This window comes from Scyliorhinus torazame, chromosome 15, assembly GCF_047496885.1.
Source record: "Scyliorhinus torazame isolate Kashiwa2021f chromosome 15, sScyTor2.1, whole genome shotgun sequence".
NCBI lineage: Eukaryota > Metazoa > Chordata > Chondrichthyes > Carcharhiniformes > Scyliorhinidae > Scyliorhinus > Scyliorhinus torazame.
The window spans coordinates 122,896,522-122,924,018 of record NC_092721.1 but is presented as its reverse complement, the minus strand read 5'-3'; the positions used below and the strand labels follow the sequence as shown (position 1 = coordinate 122,924,018).

General features: G+C 52.2%; 1 long non-coding RNA gene across 1 annotated transcript; it reads left to right on the top strand.

The window, feature by feature from the left end:
• The first annotated feature begins 886 nt into the window (after positions 1 to 886).
• LOC140391432 (uncharacterized) lies at positions 887 to 26,713 on the top strand. Its single transcript, XR_011935064.1, has 2 exons — positions 887 to 1,018; positions 26,149 to 26,713. It is a non-coding gene; the product is annotated as an uncharacterized lncRNA (long non-coding RNA).
• The last annotated feature ends 784 nt before the right edge of the window (positions 26,714 to 27,497 follow it).

Sequence of the window (27,497 nt, the reverse complement as noted above, 5' to 3'; positions counted from 1 at the left end):
GTAAGATAACTAAAATGCTGGGCTTTAGAGATTCCCACAATACCTAAAAGAAAATGACAGTTCAGAAGGTTACCTGTGTTGGTTTAATAGAGTCCGAATATAAGAGATGGAGCCATAAAACAGCAGGTGGGGTTACTTCGCTGGAGAAATTGTAAATGAGGGATAATTGGCTTGGAGGTTAGTTTGAGAATAAACTAGAGCAGGTGACATCATCATAAAAATGGGTGGAGCTTAAGGTTCTCTGGTTTTAATTTACATGAGTGTTCTGCAGTAAGGGAAGAGAATATACTGAAAGGATATTGCTGCTAGCAGGCTCCACACAGTTAGCACTCAGAGAAGCCTGGGAGCTGTTCTATGCAGGTGTTCGTTGCCGTTTAGACCTCATGTTTTTTGCAGCTCACGGATCAACTCTGGGAGTGATTAGCTAGCTCCAGGCAGTTAGGGCTCAGAATTCCTGAGGAGCTGAGAAGGTGGTGGATGTTCTGTGTGCCTTGGGATCAGAAAGGTCCTGGGAGCCATTTATAGCTCAGTGCAGTTGGGAGATCGGAGTTTGAAGAAACCCAGGAGGCAGTGCTCGCAAAAGAGTTGGAATTGTGCCAGTAATTGGAGGCAGCATTACAGCTTTTTGAATCCTGTGGAACACAGACTTAGGAGAAGAAATTGAATCATCGGGAAGTGAGCATTTGTTGAGGTAGTCTGAATCAGAGTGGCTTTAGATGGAATTCAGAGGCACGGGGCGGGATTCTCCATCCCACCAGCCAGCTAATGGAGTTTCTCATTGTGGGTAGCCCCACGTGGTCGGGAAATCCCCAGGTATGGGTGCGCTGTCGGCGCAACTGAGAATCCCGTCAGTGGAGAACCCAGCCCAAGATCTTTGAAAGTGAAAATGTGAATCTCCTCGTGAGGGAGCCAGCGTTTTAACAATATTTTATAGCTCACAGTGGTCACTGACATCTGGGAGGGTTGCTGAGAGATCCTTGGGATATGCCTTGGTCAAATCTTCCATTTAATGTACAAGGTAGTATATTTGGCCACAGTTTGCTTGTTAATTCATATTTATCTCATGTTAAGTCTGAATGTTAGAGTGTAAGTTAGATATTGTAAATTGTTTTACTTTTCTGACTTTGTATAGTAAAGGTCATTCTGTTAGTTTAAATCCATGGAATCTTATGGCTTTATTCACCTCACCAAATTATTGATTATCTCTGCTTCTGTTACCCTCATGGGCAGTGAGTTTCATCCCTAATTGCCCTTGAGAAGGTGGCGGGAAGCTGCTTGCTTGAACCGCTGCAGTCCATGTGGTGTAGGTACAACCACCGTGCTGTTGCAATGGGAGGTGCAGGTTTTAGACCCATGACAGTGAAGGAATAGCAAGTACCAACTCGGGTTTGTCAGAGGTTTGGAGGGAAACTTGAAGGTGGTGGTGTTCCCATGCACCTGATGCCCTTGTCCTTTAGGTGGCAGAGGTTGTGAGTTTGGAAGGTGCTGTCAACGTGCATTTTGTCAATGGTACACACTGCTGTCACTGTGCTTCGGTAATGGAAGGAATGAATGGTGAAGGTGGTGACTGGGGGAGCCAATCAGCAGGCTGACTTCCTCTGAATGGTGTCAAGCTTCTGGAGTGTTGTTGGAGATGCACTCTTCAAGGCAAGTGCAGAGTATCCCACTCATGCTTTGTAGATGATGGTCAGACTTTGGGAAGTCAGGAGGTGAGTTACTCAGCACAGAATTCCCAGCCTCTGGCCTGCTCTTGTAACAGTATTATTTATATGGCTGGGCCAGTTCAGTATCTGATCAATGATAACCCCAGGATGTTGACTATGGGGGATTCAGGAATGGTAATGCTATTGAATGTCAAGGGTGTAGATGAACAGTACCTGGCTCTTGTATGATGAAAATGTTACTTGCCACTTATCAGCCCAAGCCTAACTATTGTCCAGGTCTTGCTGCATATGGGCATGGAATGCTTCAGTATCTGAAAAGTTAAGAGTGTTGCTGAACACTACAATCATCACCAAACACACCACTTCTGACCTTATGATGATGGGAAGGTCATTAATTAACCATTTGAAGTTGCTTGGGCCTCGGACACACCCCTGAGGAACTCCTGCAGTGATATCCTGGATTTGAGAAGCGTGGCTTCCAACAATCATTTTCCTTTATGCTAGGTGTGCCTCCAACCAACGGAGAGTTTCTCCCCTTATTCCCATTGACTCCAGTTTTGCCAGGGCTCCGTGCTTCCACACTCGCTCAAATGCTGCCTTAATGTCAAGGGCAGTCACACTCACCTCACCTCTGGAGTTATTTACATAGAATTTACAGTGCAGAAGGAGGCCATTCGGCCCATTGAGTCTACACCAGCCCTTGGAAAGAACACCCTACCCAAACTCACACCACCCTATCCCCGTAACCCAGTAACCCCACATAACCATTTTGGACATTAAGGGCAATTTAGAATGGCCAATCCATCTAACCTGCACATCTTTGGACTGTGGGAGGAAACCAGAGCACCCGGAGAAAACCCATGCAGACACGGGAGAACATGCAGACTCTACACAGACAGTGACCCAAGATGGGAATCGAACATGGGACCCTGGTGCTGTGAAGCAACAGTGCAAACCACTGTGCTACCAAGCCACCCATGTTTTGTCCATATTTGGACCAAAGCTTTAATGGGGTCAGGAGCTGAAGAGTCGTGGTGGAACCCAAACTGAGCATCAGTGAACAGACAGGTAGAAAACAGAAGTTATAGTTGTTTAAAGTGGGAGATATGCTCTTCGGGTAGCATTGTAGAAAATAGTGCTCCTTGTGCTCCATAAAAATAGAAGAATATAACTACATGAGCATACTTATTGATTTTGAGAACTGTATTGTTCTTACATACATTGCAGTGCGTATACACTAGCTGGGTCCTGTGGCACTTTTTATGGATAGTTTGGAGCATGTTTAGGCCATAAGAAGAAGCTGCTGTTTAAACTGACCTTTCTCTTTGGAGAAATAGACACATGCAGAAGTAAATTCGAGGCTAATCTCTATTCCTGAGGGAATATTCTCTGGACTGGAATCTGGTTCTTTCTTTTGGCGAGGGATAATTCAGTCAGTGGAGCGACCAGTCTGCTAAAATTTGGCACAAACATTTCTATAGGAGCCACTCATGCCCCAAAACCTCAAAACCTCTTTTCTTATAGCTTTGGTTTTCATGTTCCCTGGGGCCATCTGACCATATCCAACAGTGTAGCCTAAGAATTAGCGGACGACACGGTGGCATGGCAGATGGCACTGCTGCCTCACAGCGCCAGGGACCTGGGTTCCATTCCAACCTCGTGTTACTGTCTGTGCGGAGTCTGCACGTTCTCCACGTGTCTGCGTGGGTTTCCTCCGGGTGCTCCAGTTTCCTCCCACAATCCAAAGATGTGCAGGTTAGGTGGATTGGCCATGCTAAATTGCCCCATAGTGTCCAAAGTTTGACTAAATTGCCCAAAGGTTAGGTGGGGTTCTCGGGTTTCAGGGAAAGGACAGGGGAATTGGCCTAGGTAGGGTGGTTTTTCTGAGAGTCAGTGTAAACTCAGTGGGCCGAATGGCCTCCTTCTACACTGTAAAGATTCTATGAATCTATGATCCTTTGAATGCAACTTGGGCTTTCGCAAACTCACTTTTGGTCAAATTTACCTCCAAACCAGTTTCTTGAGATCGAATAATTCCTTGAAATGTTCCAAATGCTCCTTACATGTTTGACTGAACACGATCAGATCATCTATGTACATGGCACAATTCTTTAGTCCAGAAATTACCTTATTGGTTAGCCATTGGAATTTTGCTGGTGCCTATTTCATCCAAAACAGCATGAGTTTAAACTGGTGCAGGCCATTTGGCATTACAAAAATTGAAACTTCTTTCATCCTTTCCAATAAAGATACTTGCCAATATTCTTTTAGTAGATCAATTTTAGTAATGAAATTTGCTTTCTCACCTTTTCAATACAGTCTTCCAAACGAGGAATTGGATATGAATCTGACTTTGTTACTGCATTGACTTTTCGATAATCTACACAGAATGATTGTGTTCCATCTGGTTTTGGAACCATCACAATAGGTGAGCTCCAACCACTGCAACTTACTTCAATTATATCATTCTTAAGCATGCATTCAATCTCCTTTGAACCTGTGCCAACTTGAGTGGATTCAGTCTATATGGATGTTGCTTAATTGGAACAGAACTTCTTACATCTACATCATGTATAATCGTCCTTGTACTTCCTAGTCTGTTCCCACATATAGCTCTATGTGATTTAATTAGTTATTTCAGGTCACTCTGATTTTTCTCCAGAAGGTAACTCGATACTTTATCCCAATTTCCTACTACTTCCTCATTGTCCAATCTAATTTGAGGAATGTCCAATTCAGGATCCTCTAGATTTATCTTTTCTCCCTGAGTTATGACTACTAACACATCCTCCTCTTTCCTTTCCTATCAAAATACATTCTGAGCATATTTACATGGAACACTCTGGGCGGGATTCTCCGGTCTCTGATGCCGAAATCACGGGCGTCATTCTCCGACCCCCCGCCGGGTCGGAGAATGGCCGTTGGCCACCGTGAATCCCGCCCCCGCCCCCGCCGAAGTCTCCGAAGGGAGAAAAGTCGGCGGGGCGTTAATGGCGCCGCTGCCGCGGAGAATGTCACGGGCCTGCGCAAGGCAGCCGATTTTCGGCCTGCCGATATTCTCCCTTCCGGATGGGCCGAAGTCCCGTCGACGTGATGACCGTTCACGTCGACGTCAATCAAACCTCCTTTTCATCGGCGTGTCCCGGTGCTCCAGGCTCACGCCGACCACCGAGGAGGTGAGTGACGGCCTGGGGGGTTGGCTCTGGGCAGGAAATGGCGTGGCCGCAGACTGATTGCCTGAGGAGAGGTGTGTCTCGGCTTGTGTGTGTGTGCGGCGGGGGGGGGTGGTTAGAGTAGGCTGGGCTCCGGGGGAGTGCCGGGAGGGGGTCCGTGCCGGGGTGGAGGTTGGGGGTTGTGGAGGGGGTCCGTGCCGGGGTGGAGGTTGGGGGTTGGGGAGGGGGTCCGTGCCGGGGTGGAGGTTGGGGGTTGGGGAGGGGGTCCGTGCCGGGGTGGAGGTTGGGGGTTGGGGAGGGGGTCCGTGCCGGGGTGGAGGTTGGGGGTTGTGGAGGGGGTCCGTGCCGGGGTGGAGGTTGGGGGGGGGGGGGTCCGTGCTGGGGTGGAGGTTGGGGGTTGGGGAGGGGTTCCGTGCCGGGGTGGAGGTTGGGGGGGGTCCGTGCTGGGGTGGAGGTTGGGGGTTGGGGAGGGGGTCCGTGCCGGGGTGGAGGTTGGGGGTTGTGGAGGGGGTCCGTGCCGGGGTGGAGGTTGGGGGGGGGGGTCCGTGCTGGGGTGGAGGTTGGGGCGGGGGGGGTCCGTGCCGGGGTGGGTGATGGGAGGGCAAATGAGTTGGTCCACCTGGCCAGGTGCCAGCCTCCAACAGTTGGACCCATGCGGTCCATGCCACCTGGCTGGGGGGAGGAGGGGATATGGGCAATGATGACATGTCGTCGTTCCCCTCCCCCCCACCAGGTCGTCATGTTTTCAGATCATCCAGCGATGTTGGCCGCCGTGGTGGCAGCCGCTCATGTCTATGTTGCCCTGGATGAGGAGGAGGAGGAGGAGGAGGAGCGTGCCAGAGAGGCGGCGCAGGCTGCCGCAGAGGGGCAGGCGGCAGCCGCCCAGGCTGGAGGGACACCTGACCGACAGGACGAGGAGGGGGAGGAGGACGTCGCGGCCCCACGGCAACGGAGGCACCCGAGGGCGCCCCGTGTGTACCGGCCCCGGCAGTCATACCAGGACCTCACGGACCGGGAATGCAGGAGGAGACTCCGGATGAGCCGGGAAACCGTGGCACACATCTGCCACCTGCTGGCACACCTGTCACCGCGTGGCACTGGCGGGGGACACCCTCTCCCCGTGTCCGTCAAGGTTACGGTGGCCCTGAACTTTTATGCAACGGGGTCATTCCAGGCACCGAGTGGGGACCTGTCCGGCATATCGCAGACATCGGTGCATCCGGGCAGTGACAGATGCCCTTTATGCCATGGCGCACCGCTACATCCGCTTCCCCGTGAACCGGGCCAGCCAAGATGCCCGGGCCGTGGGCTTCTCTGCCATTGCCGGGTTCCCCATGGTCCAGGGCGCGATCGATGGGATGCACATCGCCGTGCGGCCACCTGCAGATAACAGGGCCGTGTTCACTAATAGGAAGGGGACCTATTCGATGAACGTACAGGTGGTCTGCGACCACCGCATGATGATCCTGCACGTCTGCGCCCGTTACCCAGGCAGTGTACACGACTCATTCGTGTTGTCGCGGTCATCCATCCCCGGCATGTACGAGGGACGCCATCCCCGGCTGAGGGGCTGGTTGCTGGGCGACAGGGGCTACCCATTGCGATCGTGGCTGATGACGCCTATACGGAGGCCACGCAATGAGGCGGAGAACCGCTACAATGATGCCCATGTAGCGACAAGGGGAGTGATCGAGAGGTGCTTTGGCGTGCTGAAGATGCGTTTCAGGTGCCTGGACCTCTCTGGGGGCGCCCTCCAGTATCGGTCAGATAGGGTCGGCCGCATCATTGTGGTGTGCTGCGTCCTGCACAACATAGCCCAGCAGAGGGGCGATGTGCCGCAGGCAGAGGAGGGCGGAGTGGAGGAGCAGCAGGAAGAGGCCCAGTCCTCCCCAGATGAGGGGGATGGGGGCAATGGTCAGGGCAGACGGGGTAGACACAGACGGGTGGCTGTCCACCGTTACCGGCTGGCCCAGCGGGCACGGGACAGACTGATAGACGCCCGCTTCACTGACTAGATGGGCGTGGGAATCGGGTAGTATGGCCACAGACCGCACACCATGACAACAGCCGACCACCCACACCCCCCACCCATCCATCCACCCAGCACCATCACCCCCCTCCCCAACCCCACACACCCCACCCGCATGCACACCACCCCCCCACTCCCAATTGCCGATCCACCGGCGGCACAACGGGCCGGGCTCACCCAGTTGCGGGTGGACGCGTGTCTATCGCAGGCCATGGAGAATGATGACAGCCCGCCTCCGATGAGCTCCTGGCTCTACATCGTTGGACTATGTCTGACCCATGGCCACAGTACCACCATCCACCCGGACCATCCCTGCATGCGGCTGTGACACTGCAGCGCACGGTCCCGTCCTCTGCCCGGGGGATGTTGATGGCGGCCCAGGGGGAAGGGGGCAGACTCACCTGGGGCTGAGGTAAGACCACCCCTCACACACACACTTGCGCTCAACGTACATGACACCCCCGCACACTTTGGACAGAGCACAAAGGCAGCTTCGGTAGGTGTAACATTGACTTTAATAACCAAAGGAGTTCATGCACGTGCCCTAGCGCCTAAAACTCATCTGTGCCCTGCACCCGTGCCAACTTACTCAGTGTCTAATTGTTTGGCCTTACGGGCCCTTTGACTACGTCTACGTGGTTCCCCAGACGGTACAGCAGAACTGGAGGTGGACTCCTGTGATTCCTGCCCTCTGACACTGGATCCCTTTGGCGGCCGTTTCCTGGGGCGTCCTGGCCTAGATGGGCCAGGCTGCGGCCCGGGCGACTGGGATGGCGAGCTGCCAGCCTGTCCTGCCCGTTGCCCACCCGATGCACCTGGGACGGAAGGGGGGGAGTCCGAGGTGTCGCGGTGTACCGGGACCTCCCCTACAGAGGGAGCCGGGACGGACCACACCACCTCCTCCTCCCTCGGGGTGCCCGATGGCCCCCAGGCCTCTACATGGGTGGGGGATGCGAACGGACTGGCCATCCGACGCGCCCCCGACATCTGGCGCTGCCAGTCCTGGAGGCCCGTGCTGGTATCGACAGGGGTCTGCAGGTTTGCAGCCATGGAGCCCAGGGGGTTGTCGAACCCTGTCTGCGACAGTGCGACGCCAGCTCGCACATGGCCACTGGCGCCGGTGCCCTCAGCGATGGCCTGCTGAGACTGGGCCATGGCCTGCAGAGACTGGGCCATGGCCTGCAGAGACTGGGCTATGGCCTGCTGAGACTGGGCCATGGCCTGCTGAGACTGGGCTATGGCGTTGAGCGCCTCTGCCATCTGGCGCTGGCACTGGCTCATGGCCTCCTGTGAGAGGGCAGCCATTTCCTGGGCCACAGACGCCGCCTGCACGGAAGGCCCCAGGCCTCGCAAACCGTTCCCCATGTCTGACACCGTCGCACCCATTGCCTCCACCGCGGACGCCACCCGTGCGGTGTCAGCCTGGATGGCACGCATGACCGGGACCACTCCCAGCTCCTGGACGCGGGTGGACTCCTCCACCTGCGACCGCAGCCGCCGCAAGCCACCCGTCACCCTATTCGCTCGTCTCCGTGTCGGTGGTTGCATCGGATCTATGTGTGGGTGTGGTAACTGCAGGAACCCGGGATCCATCTGGGCGGCAGATGTTCGCTTGGCCTGGGCTGCCCTCCGACCGCCCGGTCCCTCTGCTGCTCCTACCTCCACCTGCTGTACCGGGACGGCTGTGTTGTGCGCACCAGTGAGTGTACCAGACGCCTCATCACTAAAGTGCCCAACCGTGGTGAGTGTTTCTGCGATGGTGGAGGGTGTTGGTGACAGCAGTGGCGTTGTGTCGTGCTCTTCGTCCCACTCTGAGTCCATGGCACTTTGGGGTGGGGGTTCGTCTCCACCCATCCACTCTGAGTCACTGTCCGGTATTTCGTCTTCCCGGGTAGGGGTGTCCTGGGTAGTGCTGTCCCGGGTAGTGCTGTCCCGGGTAGGGGTGTCCTGGGTAGTGGTGTCCCGGGTAGGGGTGTCCTGGATAGTGGTGTCCTGGGTAGTGGTGTCCTGGCTCGGATGTGACGGGGGCCTGTGGCTGCCCCCCTCATCGCTGGGTGGTCGCTCCCGCACGTGACGGGGGTGTCGTCTCCCTGTTGCTCCAGGTCTCTCCGTCTCCCGTGGTCTCCGAGGGGCATCCTGCGGGCGTCGCATGCTGGAGGGTTCGGGTCTCTCCGTCTCCCGTGGTCTCCGAGGGGCATCCTGCGGGCGTCGCATGCTGGAGGGTTCGGGTCTCTCCGTCTCCCGTGGTCTCCGAGGGGCATCCTGCGGGCGTCGCATGCTGGAGGGTTCGGGTCTCTCCGTCTCCCGTGGTCTCCGAGGGGCATCCTGCGGGCGTCGCATGCTGGAGGGTTCGGGTCTCTCCGTCTCCCGTGGTCTCCGAGGGGCATCCTGCGGGCGTCGCATGCTGGAGGGTTCGGGTCTCTCCGTCTCCCGTGGTCTCCGAGGGGCATCCTGCGGGCGTCGCATGCTGGAGGGTTCGGGTCTCTCCGTCTCCCGTGGTCTCCGAGGGGCATCCTGCGGGCGTCGCATGCTGGAGGGTGCGGGTCTCTCCGTCTCCCGTGGTCTCCGAGGGGCATCCTGCGGGCGTCGCATGCTGGAGGGTGCGGGTCTCTCCGTCTCCCGTGGTCTCGGAGGGGCATCCTGCGGGCGGTCTGCATCTGCGGGGATGGGTGCCTGGACGTTTGGTCCTGCGATACACAATGAAGCATGCATGGTTAGACATCAGGCAGTGATCAGGTGATACGGGAGAGGGGGATATAGGGGAGGGGGGATATGGGGACGGGCTGTTGGTGGCTCACTTGCTCGTGGGGCCCCGACCTCTGCATCAGCAACCTCCCGGTCGTCAGGTCCGCCAGCCAGTTCCAGGGCCCTTTCCTCGTGTACGGTCAGTGGCCTCTCATCAGCGGGCCCTCCTCCAGTCCTCACATGCTCCCTATTGTTGTGTGCGCGCTTCTCCTGGGGGGGGGGGGGGGGGTGGTGGCAGGGGTAAAAGGCAACAGTGTTAGGCAGGTATATGAATGCACGCCATCGGTTGCGCGTGCATTGCAGAGGTTAAGGTTAGGGCTGGATTCACTTGGGGATATGGGGGAGGGGGGATATGGGGGAGGGGGGATATGGGGGAGGGGGGATATGGGGGATATGGGGGAGGGGGATATGGGGGATATGGGGAGGGGGGATATGGGGGATATGGGGGAGGGGGGATATGGGGGATATGGGGGAGGGGGGAATATGGGGGATATGTGGGAGGGGGGATATGGGGGAGGGGGGATATGGGGGATATGGGGGAGGGGGGATATGGGGAGGGGGGATATGGGGGAGGGGGGATATGGGGAATATGGGGGAGGGGGGATATGGGGGATATGGGGGAGGGGGGATATGGGGGAGGGGGGATATGGGGGATATGGGGGAGGGGGGGATATGGGGGAGGGGGGATATGGGGGATATGGGGGAGGGGGGATATGTGGGAGGGGGGGATATGGGGGAGGGGGGATATGGGGGAGGGGGGATATGGGGGATATGGGGGAGGGGGGAATATGGGGGATATGGGGGAGGGGGGATATGGGGGATATGGGGGAGGGGGGGATATGGGGGAGGGGGGATATGGGGGAGGGGGGATATGGGGGATATGGGGGAGGGGGGATATGTGGGAGGGGGGATATGGGGAGGGGGGGATATGGGGGAGGGGGGATATGGGGGATATGGGGGAGGGGGGAATATGGGGGAGGGGGGATATGGGGGAGGGGGGATATGGGGGAGGGGGGGATATGGGGGAGGGGGGATATGGGGGATATGGGGGAGGGGGGGATATGGGGGAGGGGGGATATGGGGGAGGGGGGGATTTGGGGGAGAGGGGATATGGGGGATATGGGGGACGCTCACCCTGCCTGCTCTGACGAGGTCGTTCACCTTCTTGTGGCACTGGGTGCCTGTCCGTGGTGTCAGGGCCACAGCGGTGACGGCCTCTGCCACCTCCCTCCACAGACGCCGGCTGTGGCGTGGGGCAACTCTGCGGCCGTGCCCGGGATACAGGGCGTCCCTCCTCTGCTCCACCGCATCCAGGAGCGCCTCCACATCGCGTGACTCGAACCTCGGGGCTGAGCGACGGCCAGCCATCAAGTCGGGTGTTGCGGTCGGCTGTTCCGGTCGGGTGGGGGGGAGCTGCGCGGCCTTATGAGCCGTCACGCCGTGCAGCGCGTATGACGCTGCACGGCGTGAACCACTGCGCAAGCGCGGATCCCGTTACGTCGCTGCTAGCCCATTTCGGGCCGCAGACTATCGGCCCATTTTTATGACGTGACGCAAGTGGGATTTGGGCCGTGTTTTGCGCCGATCGGCGGAGTTTCCGCCGATAACGGAGAATTTCGCCCCTGGTTCGGCGATCGGCCGGAGAATCCCTGTTGGCGCTGAAATCGGGGACGGCGTCGCTTTTGTGATGCTCCACCTCTTCCAAAATGGCGTACTCTAGCAGTACGCCGCACACCATATGGACGGCCTCAGAACATTACCTGAGGCTCTCCCCGCGATGCTCCACCTCCGACGGGCCGAGTTCCCAAACGGCGTTGGTCGCGTGTGGTATTTATTTTCGGGAACTTCATGTGGCAGCTGCGGACTAAGTCCAGCGCTGCCACAGGGGGGGCTTTGGCGGGGGCTTGGAGCACTGGTGGGAGGTGGTCCGGGGGTGGCGAGCCTAGCCAAAGGGGGTCACGAGTTGGCAGGCCAGGTCCACGCGCGGCCGATGCCATATTGCATGGAGCGGCAGTTGCAGGCCACCGCCGTGTGCATGCACAGTCACGGACCCGGCAATTCTCCGGCCATATCCGCAGCTAGAGCTGGGTGCTCTACACTGCGTGCCTGCTAGCCCCCCATCAGATGGGGGATCTGTGGCCGTTTTTCCGGTCGTAAAACGCCACCGTTCACACGCCTGCATCTGCACTTAGTCTCAGAATCGGAGAATCCAGCCCTCTGAGTTTTCCTTCTATCTGACATTCGAACCACATATTCACCTAACTCAATTTCCTTTCAATTTGATAAGGCCCACTAAATCTTGCTTTTAAGGCTACCACTAGTAATAAAACTAATACTTTCTCCCCACTAACAAAACTATAGGTTTTTGATTTCTTGTCCCTCTCTTTCTCATTACATGCTGTGACACTTTTAAACACTTTCTCGCCAACTCACCAGCCCTATTTAATCTCTCCCTAAAGACTGACAAATACTCCAAAAATGTAGTCTCAGAATTCTGACTCACCAATTTTTCCTCAATTAAGTTAAGTGGTCCTTTTACCTCATAACTGAAAATTAATTTGAACAGACTGAATTTAGTTAATTAATTAGGTGCATCCCTAATTTCAAATAGCACCAATGTAATTTTTTTATCCCATTCCCCTGGATAATCTTGACTGTTGGCCTAAACATGGGGCGGGATTCTCCATCGGTGGGTTCCTCCGCTTCGTCGGCAGCGCACCTACGGCGTGGGGTGGCCACAATGGAAAACCCCATTGGCTGGCTGCAGGAACGGAGAATCCCGCTGCCTGCGGGGATGCTCCGCTCTGGGAAAAGGGGCTAGTGAAACAGAGAATCTCACCCATGGTCTTTGGTCTTTAGCGTTTGGTGCACCTTTCCAATGTTCCTTTCGATTCTGAATGATATGAGGTTGATTTAAATTGTTTTATCCTAAGCATCCATTACTTCCCTGAATAACTTTGTCATAAAATTTGATATGGTTGGATTTCTCTTGGGAGTCCGTATCTGGTAAAAAAAATTGATTAATTCCTCTACAACCCAAGGGGAAACACGTTGGCGCAGTGGGTTAGCCCTGCTGCCTCACAGCGCCGAGGTCCCAGGTTCGATCCCGGCATTGGGTCACTGTCCGTGTGGAGTTTGCACATTCTCCCCGTGTTTGCGTGGGTTTTGCTCCCACAACCCAAAGATGTGCAGGGTAGGTGGATTGGCCATGCGAAATTGCCTCTTAATTGGAAAAAATGAATTGGGTACTCTAAATTTATAAAACAAAACAAAAATAAATCCTTGACAACCTTCTTAGATGTAATACTTCATAATGGAATGGCCTCCGGAAATCTAGGAGACATATCCACCACAGTCAAGAAATACTGATTTCCCAATCTACATCCCGAAGGCCTTCTTCAACTCAGTAGAAAAACAGATCATGGCATTTGTGTGGGGGTGGGGTGGGGTGTGTGTGGTTGGGGAGGGGGGGGGGGGGGGGGGGGACGGGACACCCGGAACCCCCAAAAAGCCCTGCAGAGAATGAGATACATGGTGAGCCAAGCCCTTCCAAACTCGCAATATTACCACTGGGCAGCAACAGTGGAAAGGGTAAAGGGGTGGATAAAGGAACCGGAAGCCGAATGGGTGAGAATGGAGGAGGGCTCCTGCATGGGGGCCTCTCTCCAGGCCATGGCCATAGCAGCGCTGCCATCCACACCGACCAAATGCTCAACGAGCCCAGTGGTGATAGCCACATTCCATTTATGGAACCAACTACGATAGCACTTCTGATTAACCAAAATATCCGTTAACGCCCCCATCTGCAACAACCACATGCTCGCGCCAGCCATAATGGATGCCACCTTCAAAAGGTGGAGACAGAACGGGGGGACTTTAACAGTTAGGGACTTCTGCACAGCCAGCAGATTGACAACATTGGAGGACCTAACAGTGAAGTTCTAGCTGACAGGGTGGAATGAGTTAAGATACATGCAGGTCAAAAATCTCTTACGTACGGAAACATATCCACGACCAATCGCTGTTAGAGAACCTACTGGTTGCAGACATCTTAGGGAGGGGGAACTGCGGCGACCTGTATGGGTGACTACTGGGAAGGGAACACACACCACTGGAAGAGACAAGGGAAAAGTGGGAGGTAGACCTAGGGTTTGAAATAGGGTGGGGATATTAGAGCGAAGCACTGCACAGGGTCAACCCCACCTCCACATGTGCAATGATATGCCTAATGCAGCTGAAAGTGGTACACAGCGCTCACTTAACTAGAACCCGAATGAGCAGGTTCTTCCCAGAGGTGGAGGACAAATGCGAACAGTGCCAAGGCCAACCACGTCCACATGTTCTGGTCTTGCCCCAGACTAGTTGGGTCCTGGACAACCTTCTTCGAGGCAATGTCCAAAGTGGTGGGGGTGAGGATGGAGCCATGCCCGACAGTGGCAGTCTTCGGGGTATCAGAACAGTCAGATCTTTTCATGGGGAGGGGGGGGGGGGGGGCGCGCCCATGCCTTTGCCTCCCTGAATGCTCGGCTGGCGATCAGCAGCACCACCTAAAGCTGCAGACTGGCTGTACAACCTATCAGAATTTCTCCGGATAGAGAAAATTGAATTTACCATTCGGGGTTGGAAGAGGGGTTCTGCAAAATGTGGGAGCCATTCACCAGTTGTTCCAAGACCTCTTTGTAGCCAACAGCCAATAAGTCAGAGGGAGGGAGGGGGAAGCTGCAGTAAAACAATGGACACAAACAAAAAGAGAGGGGGGAAGGAGGAGAGTGGGGGAGAATAAAGAGGCATGGAGCCCAACCATGCCCAACACAGTACAAGATACATGGCGTCACGCTTTCCCAAAAGGAACAGGATAAAAGAACCAGTGAGGGAAGACTAGAAGGGGGAGGAGGGTCAGGAATAAAGAGGAAAAGGGAAGCAGGGGATCCAACTGGAACTAAACGCCTACTGGAAAATGAGAAACAAGGATCTGGATTCCCCATTTTGGAGACTAAGACCCCACGCTGGCGTGCGAACGGTGGTCTTTTACGCCAGGAAAACTGGCGTCAAAAGGTCACCCATTCCCCGTTTTGCTGAGGGCTATCAGGGAGCCGGCATAGAGCTCGCAGCTCTTGCTGCCTATCCGGCCCCCAGCACTTACGGTTCAGAGGCTGTGCATGCGCATGCGGTGGCCTGTAGCAGCAGCGCCGTGCTCCATGGTGAAGTCAGCCCCCGGACCTGGACCCCCAAAGTAGTCCCCCCATCGGCCGCTCCCGCACCCCAGACCGCCCTTCAACAGTGCCCCCAGCTCTGAATGAAGCCTCCCCTGCCCGCTGATCGGCCCTCCCCTGATTGTGGCGAGCCCAGACAGAGTACTGAGCCGCCACGTGAGCTTCCCAGACGGTGTGAGCACACGTAACCCATGTGTTGGGAATTCAATGGCCTGAGGCGGATGATAAACTTAAAGTATGCCGTTTTTTAGGGGGCAGAGAACTCAAAAACCGGCACCGCTCATGGTTTTGGCGTCAAAACAGATTCTCCGCTACGTAGCATAATGCAATTACGGCGTCGCGGAGCGGAGAATCCAGCCCAAGATACTGTAACAGGTGCAAATAACAAAAGACAACCGATGCACACAATGTATGTATACTTTTTCAGTCTACGTTTATGCTTATCTTTGCTCTGTAATGTGAAAAACCCTTAATAATACATTTTTAAAATAATACGGATTTCCACTTTTCATCTAAGGAAGGGGTCCCGTGCAATTAATTAGAACACGAGTAAAAGATTCTTCAAATGTCAGAATGCTTTAAGGGTGTTGGTTTGATTACTGTTTGACATTTTCCTATCAACTGACACGTGTGACATGTACAACAAAAGTGAATTACATCCTTACGCAGTCCAGGCCAATAAAAATATTTTTGTATTTTCGCCTGAGATTTCCTTACTCCTAAATGTCCCACTATTTGAACTTGTGCCCAACCCACAACACCTTGGTCAGATTCTCCGAGCCCGCGCCGGGTCCGAGAATCGACGTTGATGCCAAAACCTGCCGCCACGCTGCTCGGATGCCGGGAAGCGATTCTCCGATGACCAGAGAATCGGTACCAGTCGCGTTTATGCGGTCGACGCAGCGCCGGTCAGGGGCCGTTGAAAGAGGCCCCCGCGGCAATTATCCCTGATCGACCAGCCGTGTTCCGCCGGCGTGGTTCACATATGGTACCACCTTTTCGACAATACTCCTTCTGAACTGTATACCTTCTTCTCTCTCATCATTAAAGATTGACTTGATCCTGTATTTCTTAAGGTTCTAACCTCATACTTACTCCACCTTGTATAAGAGAAGGAGTTGGAAAGTTATGGAGATTATCAACTTAAAAGTTTAGAGTTAAAGGCAGAGGTTGAGGAACGTCAAGAGGGTGAAGTAACCCTTCACAGTCCAAATCATAGTGGGGATATGTTTATATGAGTAAACCGTACCTTCACAAATAAATATTTTAAAATGCAACTGTTTCTTAACCAACCTCTGAACTGGCTCCGCACAATTTTACACCTCTTCAGCTGCAACCATGGTTTATTTTGCCACATTAATAAACACCACTGGCTAATCCTGTTTTAAAGAGCCTGTCTTTTCAGTACTTTTTTAATGTAACCAACATTGTGACTGTCTATTCAACTTTATTGTAATGAAAAAATCTGAGTTTTCTTATCTCTCTTTCACTCTTATAAGTTTCTTTTTTAACCAGACACAACATCTTTTTAATATCCCCAAATATACCTCCATTACCTTCACCACTTGGATTTTTCATTACCCCAGTTTCAACCCATCACAGACTGAAAATTATGTTGAAATCCAAACCTTGAATTATGAACTAATTCAAAATCATCTGCCATTGCTGCTGCCAGTCTATCAGTTTTAGCCCTTTGCTCTTACACATGAGTTCTCACTACTACAGGAAGCAAATTCCTCCAGAATAATCATTTCTCTTAGAATTTACAAGTTTGGTCTATTTTAATGCTCTTATCCACCTATTAAAATGATTTTGTTTGATTCTTTTGAATTCTGCATACGTCTTTCTTTATACTTCTAAACTTTTGTCACTTCTGGCACTAGTTCATATGTACTTAAAATGGCTTTTCTCACCTTATCATGATCCCTAGATACTTACTCTGACAATGATACAAACACTTCCCTAGCTCTACCTATTAACTTTGATTGAACCAACAGTACCCACATTGTTTTTGGCCAATGCAATCATTTAGTTACTTTCTGAAAAGGGATAAAAATGCTTCTGCATCATTCGCATCAAACCTTGGCAGTGCTTGAACATATTTAAACATATCCTCACTAGGATTTTGCATGGGAAGGGTTACACCTCCCTTTCGACTTTCCTCAACTTCTGCCTTTATCTCCAAACTTTTACGTTAATATTCTCTATACCATTCTAACTCTCTCTGTTTAGCAGTGTCTCTGGCATTCTTTCCTAATTTAAATGCTGAGAAATTGCCTCAATTATCTCTAACGTCCTTGCCCCTGCAGATACATTTGACTGCAACTTGCCCACAATTCCAAACATTTTGGTTGAACCACTTTTTGTAAAGCACCCTGAGTTATTTCTTCAACACACAGTTAACGGTTAGCCTTGGAAAGAGACATTTTACAAGTCACTCCATATTAAACTGATAGAGTACCAACACCTGAAAGTAACAACTCCTCAAACCCGCTGTCTTTAAATTTAATAACCCCACACCAAACAAGGAATTATACTCTTTAAATCCCGCCAAAGAGCCCCCAATTGTTATGGGTCCAGACCAGAACACCAATTTTGGTTAAGATCCTGATTAGAACCCAACTATTTGCATTTGGTAAAACTGTGAGGAAATGTTTCTGCACCACAGGAATGATAACACTGGCCAGTTATCTTTAAATTATATAGCCTTTATATTAAAACAAACTTTGACTTGAACACAGAATTAAGCACATTAGCAGCAAAGGAGTAGCTTTACATTTGGCAGTACAACATTTTAACTTACTTCCTGGAACTTGCCTCTACATTCCAATTAAGCAACCCATATATTTCAAGTACCACTTACGTAGAAAGTAAAGAATGGTTTTACTTGTTTGCCTTGGGGTAGAGTCCTTGGAGGGAGATCTTTTTTTCGGACCAAACTGGAAACCTTCTGCTCAGCTCAGAGCCCTGGACGCAATTCCTTTGTCTAGACAGACCTAGTCCCTCCAATTAGCTACTACAGCTGCACTCAAAGCACACAGCATTCTTTTTCCCTTGTTACAATATGTGCCTTGATTTGTTTAGCCAGGCTCAAACTGCTGCAACATTACATTAGCTCTCTATCTGCTAACCATGTAGAATGCCTTTTAATATCTATTAGCAAAACAATTCCCCTGTAAAAAGCACTGATTATCTCACTTTTAATTACTAGCAGACATACTATCGATATGCATTCTAACCTAGGTTTTAATAACATTATCTCAAAAATACAAACTATAAAGTATGATAATTTATTATGTTCACCACATTTCTCTCTACTTTCTTGACAGGAAAAACTGCAGTGTAGTAGTAACATTTGCACTTTTTTGTAAGTTGCACAGACTTTCAGACACCTTGCTGGCTCATCGAAGTCTCTTCAAGTTCACTTTTCGAGTGATATGCTCCCATTTGCAGACTAGAAAACTGTGAAAAATATTTTCTCCGTAACAAGAATGACTTCAATACCTAGAGCTAATTGATAAACCACCTTTCTTGATCTGGCCATTGTACAAAGCAGAACATGTGTATACACTAAAGTTGGTTATGAGACTGTACCGCTTTATTTTTTAAAATATGATTTTTTTTAAACATTGAACTAACGAGAAATTTTGCAATTTGAGTTGAGACAGAACAAACTGCTTAAAAACGTAAAGCCATATTCCAAGATGAAGGTGAGGACCTAACAAATCACCTTCCGAAGAGTGTGTAGAGAGAGACATTTCCAATAATTCAGATACCCATTGAAACACGTAACTGACTGAGGAAGACACATTAAAAACGCAAAGGACAGGATATTGAAAGCTGCCACAGACAGACACACCCAAAACCTCTTCAAAATACACAATGACTGAAGTCCTTCAAGACATGGCTGCCAACTATTAGAGAGAGATTGCAAGTCACACAGGCAGTGACAAGAAAGTCTTAGGCAGAGGAAACAACCGGAGGGCTGCTCTCTCTCCCTCCCTCAGTTTCGGAATAAACATGCCACCTGGTTTGAAAAGCCAACTCTGCCAAAAATATGCCGGCGAAGCCAGATCTAATAATTGCAACATCTTCTACATCTGAATGCATCCAGGAAACCAGGTAACCTAAATTGGCTGCAAGGTTTACAATGTACACCTCAAGAGCAATCAAATTATATATTAACCATATATCTTTTTACCTTATTTTCACTGGACTCAAACTCCTTTGATTTCTGATACTTTTTTGTATGTATGTGTAGGTGGGTGGGCCTGAATGATTTCATGAGGGCCCATAACTTCCGTTCGGATCTCCGACTTAAGTCGCTGGTCTGCCGTACATGCACAGTGGCCCGGAAGTGCAGACCCATGGCATGCGCGCTGGAAGTGCGCAGCGTTTAAACTCCTGGCCCACTTTTTTTTACTGGCTTGACTTCAGGCGCTGCGCTGGACCCACTGTATTAAAAATCCAGGGACAGTGCTAAATTGCCCTGATGTTAGGTAAGTATTTGCACCTTTTTGTTTGTACCTTTTGTTCTTGGTCCAGGATTATTGTGCAGAGGCAGGAGACATTGGGAGCCATTTGTTTGGTAGGTTAATGTTTTATATTATTAGTGTATAGCATTTATTATGTTTGAAATGCAAATAAAGTGAAAGGAAGATATAAATATTTTTTTAAACTTTGATTTGTCATGAGGATGTTAATGCCATTAAAGGAACTATAATGGGACTTCCGGGTGCGGCATGCAGAGCTAGGTCGCATATTCGGTAGCTCCCGCTTGGAACAGACTTTTGGGCTCTTTTACAGGGCCCCCACGGCATTTGTTTGACATTTCCCGGTGTGGCAAGAAGACTGCAGCATTCCCCTGACAGTGTCCCCCAGGAATGTTATGTCTTTTGGCTGCCAGACCCGGCAGAAACAGTAAAGGATTTGGCTTTGGCTGCAGGTTTAGACAAGGGCCTCTTCCAGCATGCAGGTGGGGGAAGGGCAAGCTTAAAGCTGCAATCTGACTTGACTCTATCAAAGGTGAATTCTAGCAGCAGAGGGAACAACTGTGAAAAGATCTACCAAGGCCATTGAAGAAGCAGGGACAAGGCTTCCGGTGGCGGCCATGGAGGAGTAGGTCGTGCATTCGGCAGCTCCCGCCTGGAACTGACTCTCAGACCTTTTTCAGGAGTTTCCATAGACTTTTTAAACGGACCAGAAGTGTAACGGCAAAGGAGCGGCACTGGAGCAACGGGAGAAGCGAGGGAAAGAAAACAAAATGGCGGTGGCCAGGGACAAAGGGGAGCTGCAGGAGTTCATCAAGCGCTGCTTCGAGGAGCAGCGCGAGGAGATGTTGGCACCTATGCTTTCGGCAATTGAAGGACTCGGGATCACCCAGAAGGTCCACGAAGCTAAGATCCAGGAGGTACAGAAAAGAGTCAGTCAGAACGAGGACAAACTCGTGGGCCTGGCGGTGAGAGTGGAGCAGAACGAGGCGCTACACAAGAGGTGGGCGGGAAGACTCGAAGACCTGGAGAACAGGTCGAGGAGAAAGAATCTGCAAATCCTGGGTCTCCCTGAGGGAGTGGAGGGAGCTGATGCCGGGGCATACGCGAGCACGATGCTCGAGGCGATGATGGGCACGAAGGCTCCTTCGAGGCCGCTGGAGTTGGACGGGGCACATCGGGTGCTGGCGAAGAAGCCCCAGGCAAATGAGCCACCAAGGGCGATGGTGGTGAGGTTCCACCGGTTCACGGACAGAGAGTGGGTCCTGAGATGGGCCAAGAAGGAGCGGAGCAGTAAGTGGGACAATGCAGAGATCCGAATATACCCGGACTGGAGCACGGAGGTTGCAGAGCGGAGAGCGGGTTTCAACCGGGCCAAAGCGGCGTTGTACCGGAAAGAAGTGAAATTCGGAATGCTGCAGCCAGCGCGACTGTGGGTCACATACAAGGGCCAACACTCTTACTTCGAAACGCCTGAAGAGGCGTGGACCTTTGTACAAGCCGAAAAGTTGGACTCTAACTGAGGGTTTGTGAGGGTAGGGGGGATGTTTGAGGTTTGATGTGTGATGGTTGTTGTATATAGGGGGTCAATCACGCGCAGGAAATGTTACATGGGCTGGGAGAGAGAGACAAGGCCGCGACAGGAGCTGCGCCAGAGGGGGCGGAGCGGGCTTTGGAAAGCGCGGGGTGTTTTCCCGTGCGCGGGAAGAAAGGCGGGAAGGGGAACGAAGGAATGCATATGGATTGGGAGACTCCCACGCGGGGAGGTCAATGGGACAGCGGGGGAAGCCGGGGTCAGCAGGCGTCAGCTGACTTACGGGAGTGACATGGGGGGAGCAAAAAAGCTAGACAGGGGTCTAGCGGGGGGGAGGGGAGGGGGGGGGAAGGGGGGGGAAAAGGGTTGCTGCTGCACTGGCCGAAAGGGAATGGGACACAGAAGAGGTGGTCGGGACGGGGATCTCCCTTCTGGGGGACTAGAGGGTGAGGGAGGCATGGACACGGGACTGGCCCAGAAAAGGAGATGGCTAGTCGGCGGGGCGTGGGGGGGGTGAGAGCCCCTCCAATCCGGCTGATAACGTGGAATGTGAGGGGCCTGAATGGGCCAGTGAAGAGGGATCGAGTGTTCGCGCACTTAAAGGGACTGAAGGCGGACGTGGCCATGCTCCAAGAGACACACCTGAAAATGGCGGACCAGGTCAGGCTAAGAAAGGGATGGGTAGGACAGGTATTCCACTCGGGACTGGACGCAAAGAATAGAGGGGTGGCAATATTGGTGGGAAAGCAGGTGTCATTTGAGGCCAAGACTATTGTAGCGGACAATGGAGGGCGATATGTAATGGTGAGCGGTAGGCTGCAAGGGATGTGGGTGGTGTTGGTAAACGTATATGCCCCGAACTGGGATGATGCAGGATTCATGAAGCGCATGTTGGGGCGCATTCCAGACCTGGAGATAGGAGGCCTGATAATGGGAGGGGACTTCAATACAGTGTTGGATCCAGCACTAGACCGCTCCAAATCAAGGACTGGAAAGAGGCCGGCGGCGGCCAAGGTACTTAGGGGGTTTATGGATCAGATGGGGGGAGTGGACCCATGGCGGTTTGCACGGCCACAGGCCAGGGAATTTTCTTTCTTCTCCCATGTACACAAAGCCTACTCCCGGATAGATTTCTTTGTTCTGCGTAGGGCGCTCATCCCGAGGGTGGAGGGGATGGAGTATTCGGCTATAGCCCTTTCGGACCATGCCCCACACTGGGTGGAACTGGAGCTGGGAGAGGAGAGGGGCCAACGCCCGTTGTGGCGGCTGGATGTGGGACTGCTGGCGGACGAGGTGGTGTGTGGGAAGGTGAGGGGGTGTATCGAAAGGTACTTGGAGGCCAACGACAACGGGGAGGTGCGGGTGGGGGTGGTATGGGAGGCGTTGAAGGCGGTGATCAGGGGAGAGCTCATTTCCATTAGGGCTCATAGGGAGAAGACAGAGGGTATGGAAAGGGAGAGGTTAGTGGGGAAGATTTTGAGAGTGGACAGGAGATACGCAGAGGCCCCGGAGGAAAAATTACTTGGGGAAAGACGACGGCTCCAGACGGAGTTTGACCTGTTGACCACAGGGAAGGCGGAGGCACAGTGGAGGAAAGCGCAGGGGGCGACCTACGAGTATGGGGAAAAGGCTAGTCGGATGCTGGCACACCAGCTCCGTAAGAGGATGGCAGCGAGGGAAATAGGGGAGTCAAAGATGGAAGGGGAGCCACGGTTCGGAGTGCGACGAAAATAAACAAGGTATTCAAGGCCTTTTATGAAGAGCTGTACAGATCCCAGCCCCCAGCGGGGGAAGAGGGGATGAGACGATTCCTAGATCAGCTGAGATTCCCGAGGGTGGAGGAGCAACAGGTGGCTGGTTTGGGGGCACCAATTGGGTTGGAGGAGCTGAGCAAGGGTTTGGGGAGCATGCAGGCGGGGAAGGCCCCAGGACCGGACGGATTCCCGGTGGAGTTCTACAGGAAGTACGCAGACCTGTTGGCCCCGCTACTGGTGAGGACCTTTAATGAGGCAAGAGAGGAGGGGACCCTGCCCCCGACAATGTCGGAAGCAACAATTTCTTTGATCCTAAAGCGGGACAAGGACCCACTGCAATGTGGATCGTACAGGCCGATCTCGCTCCTCAATGTGGATGCAAAGTTGCTGGCAAAAGTGCTGGCCACGAGGATCGAGGACTGTGTCCTGGGGGTAATCCACGAGGACCAGACGGGATTTGTAAAGGGCAGGCAACTAAACACCAATGTGCGGCGGCTCTTAAACGTGATAATGATGCCATCGGAGGAGGGAGAGGCGGAGATAGTGGCAGCTATGGACGCGGAGAAGGCCTTTGACCGAGTAGAGTGGGTGTACCTCTGGGAGGTGCTGCGCAGGTTTGGGTTCGGGGTAGGGTTTATCAAATGGGTTAAGCTCCTTTACAGAGCCCCGATGGCAAGTGTAGTGATGAACCGGCGGAGGTCGGAGTACTTTCGACTGTACCGAGGGATGAGGCAGGGGTGCCCCCTGTCCCCCCTGTTGTTCGCATTGGCGATCGAACCATTGGCCATGTCATTGAGGGAGTCTAATAAATGGAAGGGGGTGGTCCGAGGGGGGAAGAGCATCGGGTGTCGCTATATGCGGATGACCTGTTGCTGTACGTGGCGGATCCAATGGAGGGGATGGTGGAGGTCATGCAGACTCTAAGGGAGTTTGGGGAGTTTTCGGGCTATAAGCTCAATGTAGGGAAGAGTGAGCTCTTTGTATTACAGGTGGGGGACCAAGAAAGAGGGATAGGGGACCTACCGCTGAGGAGGGCGGAGGGGAGCATTCGATATCTGGGGATCCAGATAGCCAGGAGTTGGGGGACCCTACATAAACTGAATCTGACGAGGTTGGTGGAGCAAATGGAGGAGGATTTCAAAAGATGGGACATGTTACCGCTCTCGCTGGCGGGTAGAGTGCAGTCGGTCAAAATGGTGGTCCTTCCGAGGTTTCTGTTTGTGTTTCAGTGCCTTTCCATCGTGATCACTAAGGCCTTTTTTAAGAGAGTAGGCAGGAGTAATATGGGGTTTGTGTGGGCGAATAAGACCCCGAGAGTAAGGAGAGGGTTCCTGGAACGCAGTAGGGACCGAGGAGGGTTGGCGCTGCCAAACCTGGGGAGCTACTACTGGGCAGCAAATGTGGCGATGATCCGCAAGTGGGTTATGGAGGGAGAGGGGGCGGCATGGAAGAGGATGGAGATGGCGTCCTGTAAAGGAACGAGCCTGGGGGCGTTGGTGACGGCACCGCTGCCGCTGTCGCCGACAAAGTATACCACGAGCCCGGTGGTGGCGGCAACGCTAAGGATCTGGGGCCAGTGGAGACGGCACCGGGGTGCAATGGGAGCATCGGTGTGGTCCCCAATCAGGGGTAACCACCGGTTTGTCCCGGGGAAGATGGACGGGGGGTTCCCGAGCTGCCATCGGGCGGGGATTGGAAGAATGGGGGACCTGTTCATCGATGGGACGTTTGCGAGCCTAGGGGCACTGGAGGAGAAGTTCGAGTTACCCCCGGGAAATGCCTTTAGATATATGCAGGTGAGGGCTTTTGTGAGGCGACAGGTGAGGGAATTCCCGTTGCATCCGGCACAAGAAGTTCAAGATAGGGTGATCTCGGGTGTATGGGTCGGGGAGGGCAAGGTGTCGGAAATACACCAGGAGTTGAAAGAAGAGGGGGAAGCGCTGGTAGAAGAGTTGAAGGGTAAATGGGAGGAGGAGCTGGGGGAGGAGATCGAGGAAGGTCTGTGGGCTGATGCCCTAGGTAGGGTTAATTCCTCCTCCTTGTGTGCCAGGCTCAGCCTGATACAATTTAAGGTGGTCCACAGAGCGCACTTGACGGGGGCGAGGTTGAGCAGGTTCTTTGGGGTAGAGGACAGATGTGGAAGATGCTCAGGGAGCCTGGCGAACCATGTCCATATGTTTTGGTCATGCCCGGCACTGGAGGGGTTCTGGAGAGGAGTGGCAGGAGCAATATCTCAGGTGGTGAAAGTCCAGGTCAAGCCAAGCTGGGGGCTAGCAATATTTGGAGTAGTGGACGAACCAGGAGTGCAGGAGGCGAAAGAGGCTGGCATTCTGGCATTTGCGTCCCTAGTAGCCCGGCGAAGGATCTTGCTAATGTGGAAGGAGGCGAAGCCACCCAGCCTGGAGGCCTGGATAAATGATATGGCTGGGTTCATAAAGTTGGAGAGGATTAAGTTCGCCTTGAGAGGGTCTGCGCAGGGGTTTTACAGGCGGTGGCAACTGTTCCTAGACTATCTCGCGGAGCGTTGGAGGAAGGCCGGTCAGCAGCAGCAGCAACCTTGGGGGGGGGGACGTCCTGGGAGGGTGGATGAGCAAGAGATAACATGAAGGGTTGGGGAAACTGGCACGTACGGGTGAGGGCCAGTGTACAAAGCTGTGTAAATATATCATTTTGCCATGTATATATCTTGCTCTGCGCGATTTCTCGTTTTTTTTTTTTGTTACGGGGGGGGGGGGGGGTATTGTTTGTAAGGGAGAAAAATTGTGTTAAAAAACTTTAATAAATATATATTTTTTTAAAAGGAACTATAATGGATAGAATGTAGTGATCACTCGGTAACGGGTATGATTGTCTACCTGATACTCCGTGTTACTGGTCACGGGTTCTGTGAGTCTTTGTGTGGTTGATGAGCCCGATCCTAGAACCGCACCTTTAATCACTCACTTGGCAGGGGTTTCCAAAAGGTGGGCTCAGTCCTTCGTCACTATGTTGTGGGTATTCCATTCTCAGGCTTCTTTTCCAGGCCTTCTCTTGCTGTCGGGTGTTCTCAAAGAATTGTGTCCCTTCAATCAAGAGGTTCCTCCAAGTAAGTCTCTTGGGAGCAAGGATCTCCCAGGCAATGACGTCAATGTTCTGTTTCTTGAGATAAGCCTTCAAGCTGTCTTTGAAGATCTTCCTTTGTCCTCCTCTTGTTCGGGATTTTTCCTTGAGCAAGGTGAAGAGGATTTTCTTTGACAGTCGACACTCTGACTTCCTAAGCATATGGGCAGCCCAGCAGAGTTGGTTTTGGGTGTTCATGGCCTCGATACTTGTGTTATTGACTCCTTCAGGGCACTAATGTTAGTATGCCTGTCCTCCCAGTTGATTCAGAGCTAAAGTACATTTGGATTTGCAATGTGTTTTAAACTGTGTAGTTAATGAGTCTCTCTGATGTAATGTTCATCCTTACAAGTCTCAGTGTTTACTTCAAATGCTTTAACAACATTTAATGCCTTAGTTGATGTATGTAAGCCATCTGTAAGCTAATGTGAACTATCTTTCTGACAGGTATTGCAGAATCCAGTGCAGATTCAAAATCTGTAGTCATGCTTCACTTCTGCTGGGTCATCAGAGTAATAGCTTGGCTTCTTAGAATCCTTGAACTTATTTTGAAGCTTCGATATAGATACATGGACCTTGAGAGAAAAGTCATGCTACATCTCTGCCTGGTGAAGAAGCAAATCAATTACCTACCCCTAACGGTGTACAGGCAAAGGACATCCTGCAATGATGCCGGGGGAGATGTGTGCCAGGATACTGCACTTCAGCAGCTGCTGCTTTCGGACTTTGAGCTTGTAATATTAACAATTGAACCCTCTCTCTCTCCTCATTTCACTCGCTCCCTCTCTCCCCTTCCCCCCTTCCCCTCTCTTCCTTCCCCCTCCCTCCCCTTCCCTCCTCTCCCCTGTGCAAATAGACAGAACCATTGTGTTTATGTGGGAAAATATATTTCATTGACCGTTGTGTTTAAGAGAGAAAATATATTTTATTGCAAGAAATTTGTAAAAGTTGAGGCTATTACACAAAATGTCATTGTTTATCTTATAAAGTTAAATGTTAAATTAAATGTTAACTGGTTTCAAAGTTCATTATTTTCAAAATTAGTTTTGTTAATAAATGTTTTCCATTAAACTTTACAAGCTTCTACAAATGTCTCACTGAAACATCAAAGCACAATATTTAATTATGAGATCATTATAAATGAATAAGATCATTGAAGTAAACAAGGCAGAAACATAATAACACGGGTAACACAGTGGTACATTAGTTAGCACTGCTGCTTCAGAACACCAGGGACCCATGTTCAATTTGGACTTTGGGTGACTGTGTGGGTGTTTGTACATTCTCACTGTGTCTGCATGGGTTTCCTGGAACCATAGAATTCCTGCAGTGCAGAAGGAGGCATTTTGGCCCATCGAATCTTCGTTGACCCTCTGAAAGAGCACCCTACTAGGCTCACTCCCCGGCCCTACCACTGGAACCTAACCTGTACATCCCTGGACATTAAGGGGCAATTTGGCATGGTCAATCCACCTAACCTGCACATTGTTGGACTGTGGGAGGAAACTGGAGCATCCGGAGGAAATCAACGCAGGCACGGAAAGAATGTACAAGCTCCAAACAGACAGTCACCCACGGCCGGAATTGAACCCGCCCCCCTGGCGCCATGAAGCTAACAACTATGACACCGTGCCACCACCATTTCCTCTGGGTACTTCGTTTTTTTCCAACAGTCCAAAGATGTGCAGGTTAGGTGAATTAGCCTTGCTAAATTGCCCCTTAGTTTCTAAAGGTTAGATGGGGTTATGGGGATAGGGCGGGGACGTGGGCCTAGGTAGGGTGCTCTTTCAAAGCTT